Here is a 13035-nt window from a genome sequence, read left to right as displayed (position 1 = left end):
ATGACTTGTAAAAGTAAAATTATTCATTCACATTCAAGCTTTAAAATATCTTCCTATAATAAACACAGTTCTTGTGATAACAAATAACCATTTATTTCATGGTCCATGAGTTCTGTATATTTGCTGTCATATTTTTCATATGCATAAACTCAAAATATGCTCATAGTAGGGACTGGAGAAACGGCTCATCAGTTAAAAGGATTACTATTCCTCCAGAGGAGCCAGGTTCTTTTCTTAATATACACATGGAAGCTCATCACCATCTGTAACTCCACTTCAAGGGGATCTACCACCTCTCTTGGGCTTTGCCGGCAGCAGGTACACAAATGATGCACAAATAATTCATGTAGGCAAAACATCCACATACCAAAAGTTTAAAGTTAAAGTTAGGTATACTTTACCACTATTTTAATTGGAATAGGTATCAGACTCTCAGGTAATTTTATTTTTATTCACTGGAATGTATATTCTGTATACAGGAATGTATATTTTTGTGACAAGGAAAAGTCTTTTGAAATATTAATGACTGCAACTTTATGCGCTTCTAAAGACTTACCAATTCTTGCCTACCCTCCTGAGAAGGTAGAACTGCTTGTATCTTTTCTCCTACATTGTTGACTTTTTCTAGTGGTCTAAATGAGACAAAGAAAGGCCCTGAAGTGATAGACTATATTCTTGTCCTAATAAGTGCATTTGAAATGAGTATTATCCATCACACAGCCAAGGGTTAGGGATGAAAAACAGTAAGCAAGTTACTGTTGTGGTACTCAAAAACATTCGGCAATACTCATGCAAAGAAGAAAACCATTTCAAGAGACTTGGGTAAAACTTCTGTTGTAGTAAACTGTATAATAATCCCGGTTCTTTGTGAGCCAAGCAATGTTGAGAAAAGCAGTTCATCTGTAGTTCTTCTCACTGCCTTTCCACAGGCGAGGCCCACAGCATTTTCTCAAATTGCTTACCTTTGCTTGCATGACTTTAGCTTCTGTCTAGTTGAGAAAAAAAGAAAAGAACCTACCCAACATTGGGGGATTGGGAAAGACTTATATGACTGACAGGTTATGTCCCATCCTGGAGGGAAGTTAAAGCAGGAATTGAAGCGCAGACTGTGGAAGAATGCTTGTTTACTAACATGCTCCTCCATGTTTTCTTAGCTACATTTACTATACAGCCTAAGCTCACCTGTCAAGAGATGGAAGCATCTGAGTGAACTTGTCTCTCCTACATCAATCAAGTCAGCAATCAAGAAATTATAGCAAGAAAGAAAATGTTCCTTGCCCCAGACATGTCATCTAATGGAGGAATTTCCTCAGCTGAGATTGTCTCTTCACACGCAAGCCTAAGTTTGTATGAAATTGGCATAAAGGAAACAATATAATCCATCATTTGCGAATTTTACACACGAACAGATCACTGTTAAGCCATAATTATCTCATTCGTGTTTGTGCCCAAGATGTCTGTCAATATTATATTAATACAGCACAACATTTTTTAAAAACCCAATCCAATGCTTTGAAAGTTCAACATCTCCTTAAAATTCTAAAATCATTTAACTGTGGTTTCCTATAAAAACCAAAACAAATGAAAGCTTTCTTACCTCCAAAAGGGGAGAACAGGTGCATAAAAACAATCACATTTAAGCAAAACAAAATCCAACAAGTTCCTCCCAATCTTGAAGTCCAGTGTCTGACATCTAGGACTCATGATCTTCTGAGCTCCAATATACCTGGGCAGTTCCAGTCCTCTGGCTTTTCCATTGCCAACACATACACAGCTTGTCTGGCAGGCTCAGGCTATCTGCACTGCTGACCTTGGCGGTCATCCCAGTCCTGGGATTTCCAATAACCTGGGGGTCCACACTGCTACTGGGAATGCACACTCATCAATAGATCTTCCTAGTGTCCCAAAGAGTCAAGCCTTAACTTAAATTCATGACTTCAAAACGAGCACCATTGATGGAGGAGGGTCATCTGTCTATATGTTACTTTCATTGGTTAATTAATAAAGAAACTGCTTGGCCTGATAGGTCAGAACATAGGTAGGCGGGGTAGACAGAACAGAATGCTGGGAAGAAGGTAAGCTCCATGTGGAGTGTCTTTGATGCCCAACGTGGTGCTCGAACCCACGACCCTGAGATTAAGAGTCTCATGCTCTACTGATTGAGCTAGCCAGGCTCCAGGTGGGAATGTAGCCCGCCATTCCTTTTACACACCATATAGAAGACTCGAACTTTGTCAAGTCCTGCTTTCAGCTTTAGATATGGCCTTAGGCTCCTCTAGACCACAGTTTCTATGGGCTAACTCGAGGAGGGGGATACTTCTCAGAAGATTTCACCTTCAGGATGCTAGTCTCTTACTAATCAAAGTTTTTTCTTTAGCACTAGCAGACCAGCATCTACTGTCACAGTGGAGAACGAGTTTCATTTTTACCAGTTTCATAGAAAATAGAAAATATCACACAAATAGCCCCCAAAGAGTCCTTGCTTCCCTCTGAAACTATAAGTCAGGGCTTGCATTGTCTGGAGTTCTTTCAACATTCCTATCTTCCACACAACAACAGAACAGCCCATTAAGCTCCAAATATTCAAGGTCTTTTCTGCACACTCCTCCCTCCTATACACCACACTAACAGCCCATTATCTGGTATCAATTTCTGCTTTAGTTTGTTTTCTTTTGTTATGATAAATACCATGGGTAAAAGCAACTGGAGAGGAAAAGGTTATTTGGGTGGCAGGTCACACTCAACAAGGAAAGCCAAAGTAGGATCCTGGTGACAGGAACTGAAGCAAAAACCAGGAAAAAACTCTACTTACTAGATTGCTCCTTCTGGCTTGTTTAGATACTTGTCTTATGTAGTCTAGCCCCACCTGCCCAGATATGGAATCACCTTCCATGATTTGACTGTTACATCAGTTATATATAAAGAAAATGCTTCACAGACAGGCCTACAGGCAAGTTGGAGACAATTACAAACTAGACTTTACGTTTGTGCCAAATAAATAAAAATCAACCCACAACATATGAGGGGTAGAAAACAACTTTTAGGATTCTACAAGTAAGTCTTGAGGATCGAACTCAGATCATCAGGCTAAGATAAAAAGCATCTTGACCTATGAGAAAGTTGGCCAGCTCTCTAAACTAATTATAAAAAGACAAAGTTTATCAAATACATGTCCAGCTATTTCTGCTTTGGTATTATCAACAGCTAAATATATGCCTCGACAGAGGACCAGGACAAAATGTGAGTAAATTAATTATTTATAGTATGTGAATTCTCTGAACCTCAGAGAAGAGAATTCCAAGTGGTTCAGCACGTTTCTTGACCTTTGTTCATCACCTCCACATATCATTCACCCTTGTTTTAGCATCCTGGCTGAATAAAAGGAGGTAAATAAAAGGAGGCTCTGATTCCTGTCTGGGAAAAGAGTGATCTAAAGACCTTACAGGATAAAACAACATGAAAAACAGCCTTAAATTTTAAGTGAATCATTGTATTTTATGATATATAATAGAAGCAAAGTAATGATAATTTTTCTTGGCATTGTTTCTATTTTCAGATGTATTTTTCTTCTTTCATTCTTATGTATAAATTTATGTGTTAGCAAGTAGGGAATATTTTGTAGCTTCAGACTTGATTCCATATGTTTCATAAGATGCTTTAGTTGGAAGTAATCTGAAAACTAATCCAGTATCTTTTTTTAATTTTGGAGGAAGTATCATCTAAAATCACACAACAATAATAGATATAGTTAGCTGTCAAACCAAAATGTGGGCCTCTGGTTCTGAACATGGAGATTTGCATAGTAAGCCAAGCTGGCTACTTTTCCTATCTGGGATAGCAATTAAGATATTTTCAAAATTTTTCATCACCATTCTCATTCTGATATGCAAAATTATCAGTAAAATATCTTTGAATGCAATGTTTCTTTCTTCCAAGAGTGACAAAATATATTGCCAAATAGAATAATTGGATGGAGCCATGGAAGACACTGAGTACTCAAGGAGCAGGGAAAGAGGAGCTGAAGCTGGGAGGGGGGCAGGTTTTGTTGGGGAAGAGAAAAAAATGTGAATAAGTCATGGTGCTGCCTTGTTTCAGAGATTCTCAAACATTATTGAACAAAGGGGATAATAAAGGAAGAAAGAAGGGGAAAAATAAGACAAGGCAGTCTGGGTAGAGTGCTGTTTCTCCTTCCTTAGCCATAGAAAATAGCAGAAACTCTATTCTCATTCTTGAGATATCTGCAATATAGAATAATTTTTAAGCAAGTTAATGAAATATTAGTTATGACCATAGTACTGAGAGAGATCGTCAGTGCTTTGCAGTTATAAGAAAATGGCTGTGTGGCATTACACTGAGCGTTGAATCTGTTATTCATGTGTCAGTAGCCATGGGCAATTTCAACAAACTGTCTGAGGTTTTAAATTTGGAGACATGGACTTTTCATCAAAGTATAAGTCTTCAATTTGCTCTGTTTAAGGCAGAAAGATGTGCATATGGATAGATGGATAGATAGAGGAATTTGTTAACTTATGATGTTTTTAATTATGAAAGTGTAAGATTCTTTCCATATAGATATAATCTTGATTTATTCATACTTCCCTCCATATCTCTGCAATCAGTTCCAGAAAAACCTGGTTTACTTATAATATGTTGAATCTATAGCTATTAGAAACATGTATAGATAGTATTGATACTATTCTTTAAGATATAATGCAAAATATGCCAGTTAACTTGCGTTAAAATGCATTTTGTTGAAACACTCACCCATTGATAGTTGGTCTAAATAAGTCTAAAATCAAAAATACCTACTCACATTTTTATCAGTAAAATGCAATATTGTTTCTCAAGAATAAAAAGAAGGAAAGAGAGACAGAAGAAATGCCATAACTTCAAAGTCAGCCTGGTCTACATAGCATTTTCCAGGACAGCAAGGGGCTAACTCTGAAGATACAGGAAACTGGTAATTTGTACCCACCAAAGACAAGAGCAATGACTTCACCAATACAATAGTAATAGTTTTTCCAATGTGGTATAGCATTCAAATATTAACGGATGAAAAACCATAATAAAAATATATTATGAAGGCATGAAAACAAGTTGAGATATGATACAGTTGGAAGGAATACCTTGAGTCTCCTGGAAAGTTCTTCATTCAATATTGGTTTATGGAGTTCCTAGCCAAGGCAAACTGCTGTTCTAAGTGCAATTAAAGAACAGAGCAAAACCTGAAAGTCTATGGAATATGCATTATATGTAAGGTCTACCATCATGCAATGTAAATGACACTGGAGCCACATTATCATGCAATATTTACCACAGTGAATATATACCACCAAGGAATATATACTACAGCAGATATATATCATCATGAAAACACAGACACACAAACACACACACACGATATACCTCATCATGAAGGCACACATAACATGTATATCATCATGGAAAATACATCACACTGAAATTATAACATCATTGAATATATGTCACATTGAATCTATATCATCATAGAAAAGACAATATGCTGGCTATAAATCACAATCAAACAAACACCACTCTATAAAATAAGATTATTTTATTGCTTATTTTACACCACATTGGTGTATACCATCATGGAAAACCACAACACACCGGATGTACATCATCATTTAATATACATCATACTGGAGGAACTTTTATAAATTCCAGTATATGGCAGATCTATGGAGAAAAATAATATGCCCTAAAAAGGATGGAGTATAGTCCTTGGGGATGTGCATTTTATGAAAACAGAGTGTTCTATAGTCTAGATACTTTGAGCAGGGAGCTGAAGTTGGCAAACACACCTTAGAGTACAGCATTCCACATGCCTAGGTGGGAAACAGCCTATTCTATTTTGAACAACATTAATAAGGGCAGAGTACATTGTAATGAGAAAAATAGTAAGACCTTACATGAGGTCTCTTCGTTCTGATGGGCCTAGTGGGATATCAAATGTTGAATAGAGGAGTAGCTTAGCAGGTTCTAATGCTAAAGGAGTTTTGTCCCCATGGAGAACGAAGGGGTGTGTGGAAATCAAAACCTAGTGACTGAAATATTTAGTGGTGCACATGACCAGTTCCAGAGCTTCGGCTTGTATAGTGAACACCCATTGAACTGACGTTTTTGCTAAACTAAAGGCAGACTCCAAATGGCTGGGGGAAGGAATTGAAAGGTCAACACAGGGATTTAGAAAGAAATGAACCAAAACTTTGGGTGAAGTAACAGTGACGACTAATTGTCAAAGATGTTAAGGCTCCCTTTTGAGTTGTGACAACCTGCAGGTGGTGAGATTTTAAGATATTTGGATAGTGTTCTGTAGGTTTCTCCTCATTACCAGGCAGAAAGAAACCTTTCATTCCTTCCTCCTGTCTTACACATTAAGAAGCAAGATTACTTTTTCCTTACGACTTAGAAAAAATACAAAATGATGGTTCTCATCAGAGATAAACATTGAAACAGTACAAAGTCTTTCACAGAACACGCCACCCAGTAAACACAGAAGTTGAGATCAGAGGAGGAAAACATAAATGAATACCAGGAAAAAGAAACACCTTTATGTTCTTGCTAGCTGGATTTTTTTTTTAATTTGGAGAAAGTTTCTTGACCTGTTTTTCCAAAAATATGACATTACAATGCTAGAAGCTTTTAGACATGCTGAGAAAATCTTTAAAAGCAACTGTTAAAAACTTAAATAAATTTTAAGTCAACATTCTCTTCACAAAGTATATTTTAAGTCTTTCAAGACATAAATTGAAGGGGATTGAAGAACATTAATAAACTAAAAATGCTGAGAGCTTTAAAACCCCTTGGGAATTCATTTGCTTCACAGTGATGTGCTTTTTCAACATTAAATCTTATTCGCTCTTGCTAATGAAAATAATTTGCCAGAGCAGAAAAGGATGAAGATGTCAGTTCCAAGTGACACAGCTATCAATATAAAGGGGAGGAATGGTGTGACATCCTTGGTGAATCAGAAGAGGAAGAGAGCCGAGCAGAACTGATTGGAAAGTTGAATTCATGAATGCATACTTCACAAATCACGGCAATCCAAAGGTTAACCAGGGTCAGCACAGGTGGCTTATGGGGAAAAGACTTTTAAAATAAAATTGTATATAGATGAATATGAACTGGAATGATTTTATACTTTCAATTGTAGGCAGTAAGTTGAAAAAGTGAACAAATGCATGCCACGTGAGAGAAAATGAACAAGTTCACAACTGCAATACAGAACTGAAAGGGTAAATCATTAGCTGTAAATCGCTTATATATAGCATGGTTTCTAAAGTGGAACAGGGTTTATTCTATTCTCTGTTTCAGAGAACACAAACTGAAGATCAGTTCACTACAAAGTAAGACATTTTACTGAAATTAATAAAGCCAACAGAGACTGATACTATATTTGAGGAGACATTAAATTATTTTTTAAAATAGCTTTAACGTACAAAACTAAGAGCCGGATCACTAGAAGAAAGGCTCCATGTGCTGTTTGTTTCTTGGTTTAATATTAGCAAGAATACAGCAGCAAATCTAAACCTTCTCTAGCATCTCATTCCTTACCTCTGGCCTCTGAGAAATAACATTCCTTTACATTTCACCATAAGTACTTACTTTTGCATTTGTTTTGTCAGGAAAATACAGAGTAGACGATGGATGAAGACACAGGGCACAGGAAAGAAATGTATGTACAATAAATCAGAGGTAAGAAGACATGGAAATATGCATGTGACAATAACCATTTATTTTATTAAGCAACATTAGAAACAAGGGAAGAGCCCTAGACAATATGAGGATTCATAGATATCACCATTAATGAATTTTCATGTAACCAATGATCAGCTACAAAAGAGTACTAATCAGATTTGTAGGCAGCCCACCCAGCAATGCTAAATTATGATGGAAGATAAGACAAATAAAAATAGCTATCAGTACACTTTGCAGTTCTGATAAACAAAGCAGCTGACAGTTTAGAACCAAACCATGAGAAAGCAGTAACAGGGAACATGATGACCCTCATGTAGAAATCTAGACAGCAAACAAAATTTCAAAAGTAAATTATTTTCCTTGATAAATATGACCGAAGTGATATAACTTTAGTCTAAGAGCATCTAAGAGATAAATGGCTGAGCCTAGAAACTATTTATTTCTTCTAAAGAGAACTAACAACAGTATGTAGACTCTGAATCAGCTTTGAACTGTCTGCAAACCAAGAACACCGGAATACATTTCTGTAAAGTTTCCACCGTGTGAATTTTTACAGAAGCCCTTAGAGTGCAGTCATTCTGGGTTGGATTTGCTCGGGCTTTTGGAACCCTACAAGTGAGGAATCACATAAGATTGCTTTCAAACTTCTACACCAATATTAAAATCTCATTGAGTTTCATTTGGGGGCACTACTCAGAACATTTCGGTTCCCACACAGACAAGTACAATAAATTATCACAAAAAAACATAAAATAGTTTAAGTGTGCCAAATATGAGTGATAAGTAAGTGGAAAGGATTATTACCATGTCTTCTCTGTAGCCAAGGGCCTTTCTTTGACTTCATACAGAAAGGTGGAAATTTCATGTCTCTGTCCTTGATTTAGTTTTCTATAAGCGTTATAACTTGCAGTCAGTTCACCATGAGATTGTCCATATTTTAAAAAACAAAGGTATTGGCCAGAGAAAGCTAACTTTCACTCCTAAAACATATCAAACATGATTTCTTTTATGTAATTAGGTTCTGTATTCTTCCCATTTTCTCCTGCCATCAAAATATCTGGTATTTTTTTTTTACTCTAATCATTACATTGTTATATTCTGTAAGAATCTGAGCCAAACCAGCTGGTTGTCTTTACATATTTAAATATGCTTTCTACAAAATATAATCTGAGAGTGACGCACAAAGAGTTGTGCCTGAAACTTTAACAAACAGAATCTAACCTCTCATTATCGATTATGTACACATATATCAATGTTTTCCTGGTCCCTGATCTATTTTCCTCACATACTAATTATGAGGAGTTCCTTCTTATTTAAAGTTTCTAGATAATAGCCAAGTTTCTTCAAAGCAAAACTACTGCACTGTCCTCAGTTTAAAGAAAGGAAACACCAGTGCTGGATAATTCGGTACATTTCTTTTACAAATAACTTAAGGTTTCCTTTCACACCAAAAAAGTATGAATTCTGTGGCAATATCCAAAAATATAAGGCAATGATGGAAAAACAAATGAGTTGTGTATAGTTATTATTTTCACATGCATGTTCCTTGTAATTACTTGATCTATTGTAATATATGATGAATGGCAATGGACACATTTATGTGTGCAATCTATCTGTTGCAATCACGTTTAAGCTGAATGTCAAAAAATATTTCTTAATAAATTCTACTGTTTAGACATAAAAGTGAACCTCGAGAGGACCTTTTTAGATTGTGTTCCCTCACACATACCCAGAGGGAAATATCAACAGGTTTTTCCTTTCTTTATAAAGTACAATTAAATTTTCTTTCACTTAATTTTTGCTAACAATTATGCCCCCATGCCTTTCTTAAAGAAATGCTGAGCTGCATAGCTACTGAACATGAACCATTTAAGCAAAAAGGGGATGGAAGAAGAGATACAAGGAAGGAAGAATTGAGGGCAGGGAACTAAAACTCTATTGCAGTCATAAAATATGATGGCCCTAATCATCACGGTGCATGTAACTATATGCACTCTATTAATGGAGATACAAATAAATCAAAATTGTAAATGGTGTTTAGCAACATTAAACAAACACTGCATTTAAAAATTCCAGTACACTGAGAATATCCTTAGTCATAACTCATAGTGGCAGAAAAGATAAACAGGCCTCTTCACAATATAAAGCATTTCCTCCAAGAGGTATGGCACACAGCAGACTTTGGGAGGAACGTTTTGGGGAGCCCACCTTCACTTCAGTTTCTCCCTCAGATGCAGGCCCACATTTATATAAGCTCTTCCCTTCACTGCTGGGAGATGGGAGACCACATACAGATCTGCCTTCCAGGCAAACTTGTTTTCTAAAGCAAATCTCTCCAAATACTTCCAGTTGGAAAATGTCCAGTTCTGCTACCTGACACCAGAGCATCGCTTTCTCCCTCAGGGTTTACCTGCTACTAAGTAACTCTCCTTCCAACTTCCTGGTGGCTATGTTGGGGAGATAACTATTTGAGTGCTTCTGAAAGTGACTGCATACCTCACACACTCCCACGGAGCTGTTCTATACTCCAGCTCTCTCTCAGGTCCCCTCTGAGAACTCACCCAGGCCTCTCCAGGCAGCTCACATGGCCAATGTCTGCCCACCTGGGAGCAAGCAGCATTCGAGGAATGAGCAGCAAGATTAAGGAACTGAGTGGATTTCAACACGTGGTGAGAGGAAAGGTGGGGGAGGATGTGAGCCTGGCAGACAGCAGCTGTCCACCAAGTGGTTTAAATCTGTTGCTTAAAGAGCTGAATATACAAACACACAGATGGGTCTAGTTCCTTGGGGGATTCCCAATTGTTCGGAGCCTCCCAAATCCTGGCCAGTTTGGCCTGTGGACTAAACCCTCTGCAAAATGTACATTGATTTTCACTTTCAAAGGACACAAACCTGCAAACATCTTTGTCTTGAAAGTTTCTTCTAATAAAAGCATGACCCTTTTCTCTTCAGGTCCGAGAAACTTACCTATGGGTTCTTAAGGTCTGGGGACAGGAGGGCAACTTTTCCTTCAAGCACTACAGAAGCTTGGGACCACTTTTAAGATGGGACTGCGGGGCGCATCTGACCAAGAGGTAATGAGAGGGGCGCTCGATGTGCCTGCGACCACCTGATGGATTCGGCCATCTCCCACAGACACACGTGCCTCTCTGTGAACGTGAACGCGAAGGGGTAGAAGTGGCTGAAGAGGCTTTCCCCCAGCTCTGTGCTGGTCCCATCCACTCAGGATTGGATTACAGGATTAAGATAAAAGAAAAAATAAAGAATAGAAAGAAAAAAAGGAAAAGGAAAGAAAGAAAAAAAGCTGGAAGAAGTCCTTCCATCCTCACAAAGGTGTCTGCGCCCCTCCCACGAGAGCCCTCCCTCAGGAGGAGCAAGACGCGACGACACCCACTCGCAGAGCAAGGAGCACTTTCCAAAGTGGAATAAAAGTAAAACCAGGGCAGATCCCGAGGGAAGCCCGCTGTGCTGGCTCGCGGACAAGTGGAAGACGCGACCAGGACTAGCCCGAGAAATGCATGGTTATCTCGGGCGTCACCAGGGGCCAGGAGTTTCTTAACTAGAGAGAAAAGGAGTGTCCCCTAGATGCCTCTCAGGTTCCTGGATGAACACAGAAGTGCCTAAGACCGAAGAAGCATGCACTTGCCTGCTAGAGTAAAAAAAGGTCAGCCGTCTGATCAATAAAGTGTGCCCTTCTAACCACCACATGTTTTTACTACTGTTTCTCCTCCCTGGGGGGAGAGGGAAGGAAAAGAGAAAGACAACAAACATTTTTTAAAAAGAGTAAACAAACACATCTGGTGTTTCGACACATCTTTTCCTCTAGCCTTAGTCTCTCTGGACAACATTCTGGTTATTCAAAACTAACCAACTAAATAAATAAATTACCCGGGAGCCACAGAGAAATCTCGTTGCTCTGCACTTTTTCCCCCCCATCACAAAGTAAAATCCAAAGGAACAACAAGTGGCGATGCTGGGTCCCGAACGACCCTGACCCCATGTCGAAACCTGACACATGTCACCGTGGCTCCGCAGCACAGAAAGGCAGGCGCTGGGGCGAAACTTTGCTGCCGCGACGGGATCAGCGTGGAGGAAAAGTGGCAGTCCGGTCGCGAGTGGCTGTGATCGGAACAGGGTGGAGGGCTGAGTACAGAGCGCCAGAGTGTGGGCGAAGAAACTTACCGCAACCAGAGACCCCGTGGGCAGAGTCCCGAGAGGTGGCACCCGCAGCGCGCCCAGGCAGAAGCCCCCGAACAACACACCCACGTTCGAGTCCCAGCAGTCGCGGCCGCGAGACGGGCAGACGCCAGGGGTCGGGGGACCCAAGGAAGCTGCGGCGGGAGGACCCGGCCGCCGCATAAATGCCCTGAACGGGCGCGAGCGGGCCAACTGCGGGTGGCGCCGGGCTCCGGCCGGGACGAAGCTGCGTCCGGGGAGCAGCACGCGCCGGCGTGTCTCGCGCTTTCTCGGAGGCTCGCGCTGTCTCGCGCTGCAGCTCCCCCCCAACCCGGATCTGTGTGTGTGTGTGTGTGTGTGTGTGTGTGTGTGTGTGTGTGTGTGTGTGTGTGTGTGTGTGTGAGTGTATGTGCGCGCGTGTATGTGTGTGTGCGTGTGTGTGTGCGTGCATCGGCGGCCGCGCGCACCCGGCCGCGCGCGCGTGTTGTTGGCAATGCAAACTGTACACACACTGCGCGCGCGGAGCCGCCTTTTCTCCGAGGGGCGGGCTGGGGGAAGGGACTTCTTGGAAGACTCTCAAGTACTGTTGGGCCACTTGTTTTGTCTTACTTTGCGTAGTTGGGGTTGTTGTTTTGTTGTTGTTGCTGATTTTATTTTTAAAGTGGTTTGAACTTCTCCACCAGTCTCCTCCTGCCCCTCCCCACCAACGTCTTCCACGGTTGGGGGGAATTGCGGGCCAGAATACTGCTGGGCCCTGCGGAGGAGCCTCCTGGATGACGTCAGGTCCACCTGCTATGTAAACAACTCGCTGGAGAACTTGTTTGTTCTGCGCCGATTCCCCCACCCCCACCCTTCTCCCCACCTCCTGCTCCGCCTCCTCCCGCCGCCCCAGACGGCGAGTCGGGGATGGGGGTGGGGAGGGAGGCGAGAACAAAACCGTATGCTGTATTGGCACAGCCGAGTTGTGTCTGCTGCTTCTTGGCAGTCCCCAAAGTACGTCCTCTCAGCAGACGGAACTGCTGGCAAATGAAACAGGGGATTCCACGTGAAGTGCAGAAAGCCTCGAAGGGATCCGAAGCCCTTGATGGCAGGTAGTTAAAGCACAGAGTGTCACTGAAGGAGCCCGCGCGAGCACAA

At 40.5% G+C, this 13035-nt stretch overlaps 1 protein-coding gene across 6 annotated transcripts in view; it reads right to left on the bottom strand.

The window, feature by feature from the left end:
• Foxp2 (forkhead box P2) overlaps positions 1-12369 on the bottom strand; it is a 502382-nt gene extending 490013 nt beyond the window's left edge. For 5 of the 6 annotated variants that reach the window (XM_085683588.2, XM_085683587.2, XM_087901631.1 and 2 more), the window contains exon 1: positions 11905-12369. The gene's annotated coding sequence lies outside the window, so the exon portion shown is untranslated. The remainder of the gene's footprint in view (positions 1-11904) is intronic. The other variant, XM_085683592.2, reaches the window with a different exon arrangement.
• Between the last annotated feature and the right edge of the window lie 666 nt (positions 12370-13035).

Source organism: Myodes glareolus, chromosome 25, assembly GCF_982192425.1.
Source record: "Myodes glareolus chromosome 25, mMyoGla1.1, whole genome shotgun sequence".
Classification (NCBI taxonomy): Eukaryota; Metazoa; Chordata; class Mammalia; order Rodentia; family Cricetidae; genus Myodes; species Myodes glareolus.
The sequence above is the reverse complement of the archived record's forward strand: the minus strand, read 5'-3'. Positions and strand labels throughout refer to the sequence as shown.